The sequence below is a fragment of the Mustela nigripes genome, chromosome 5 (assembly GCF_022355385.1).
Source record: "Mustela nigripes isolate SB6536 chromosome 5, MUSNIG.SB6536, whole genome shotgun sequence".
Classification (NCBI taxonomy): Eukaryota; Metazoa; Chordata; class Mammalia; order Carnivora; family Mustelidae; genus Mustela; species Mustela nigripes.
The window spans coordinates 46,602,603-46,603,179 of NC_081561.1; positions in this window are offsets into that span (position 1 = coordinate 46,602,603).

The following is a 577-nucleotide window of genomic DNA, read 5'->3' on the forward strand; positions in this document are numbered from 1 at the left end:
CTTTCTCCAATTGACTTACTTCACTAAGCATGATACCCTCTAGTTCCATCCACATCATCACAAATGGCAAGATTTCATTTCTTTTGATGGCTGCATAGTATTCCATTGTATATATATACCTCTTCTTCTTTATCCATTCATCTGTTGATGGACATCTACGTTCTTTCCATAGTTTGGCTATTGTAGACATTGCTGCTATAAACATTCAGGTGCACATGCCCCTTTGGATTGCTACATTTGTATCTTTAGGGTAAATACCCAGTAGTGCAATTGCTAGGTCATAGGGTAGTTCTATTTTCAACTTTTTGAGGAACTTCCATGCTGTTTTCCAGAATGGTTGCACCAGCTTGCATCCCCACCAACAGTGTAGGAGGGTTCCCCTTTCTCCGCATCCTCGCCAGCATCTGTCATTTCCTGACTTGTTAATTTTAGACATTCTGACTGGTGTGAGGTGGTATCTCATTGTGGTTTTGATTTGTATTTCCCTGATGCCGAGTGATATGGAGCACTTTTTCATGTGTCTGTTGGTCATCTGGATGTCTTCTTTGCAGAAATGTCTGTTCATGTCCTCTGCCCT